Raw genomic sequence first — 766 nt, 5'->3', positions numbered from 1 at the left:
ACACACATTTTGAACCTTTTTGGTAGGGTCTGCAGAAATGTAGACTTCATGCTGCATGGACCTAGATAGCTTTTATGATGAACATTCGAAGTCATTGGGATTGGATTTGTCCTCTCACTTTCAGCACTGTGCATAAGAAACCACTAACAACCCTAATTTTAATTTAGGGTGGTTTTTAAAAACAGATCCAAGGTCTTTCTTGACTCCTGTCTTGACAAACAATGATAATTTTAAATAAAACCCATGCTCTGAAAGTCCCCTAAGAACTTTTCTTATTCCATCTATCCAACAAGATTGTAACACCAGTATAGGAGGAGGTAGATGCCACAAGCATCCATGACTCACTTTCCTGGAAGTTGGGAAATGTACAGTAAAAATGTACAGGACTGCAGTGTGGGAGAGGGACACAATAAGCTGCAGCTCTAAAAACAGTTTGGAGGGAGAAGAAAATATTTCCTGGGCAATTTGCTGGAGAATCTTGCAGAGGAGAATGAAAGCAGCTACGTTTTTACATTGATTTTACTATTACCCAGAATGCAAAGGTTGTACTAAGCTCTGTTTATGGCATGTCGCCTGTGGTTTATAAAAAATGAATGTGTTCTGCATAGGTCTGACAACATAACCAGGAGTAGCTAAAGGTGTGTCCAGATAGCTAACCTGGAAGTTTGATTGTGTTGTGAGCAGACATAACCAGCTTGTTCCTGTCTGATCTGTTCAGGCAGGAAAAGCAGCAGAGGGGCATTGGCGCTCAGCTCTGCACAGACAG

This window comes from Acanthisitta chloris, unplaced genomic scaffold (assembly GCF_000695815.1).
Source record: "Acanthisitta chloris isolate BGI_N310 unplaced genomic scaffold, ASM69581v1 scaffold4911, whole genome shotgun sequence".
Taxonomy (NCBI): Eukaryota; Metazoa; Chordata; class Aves; order Passeriformes; family Acanthisittidae; genus Acanthisitta; species Acanthisitta chloris.
Note: the sequence above shows the minus strand (reverse complement) of the source record.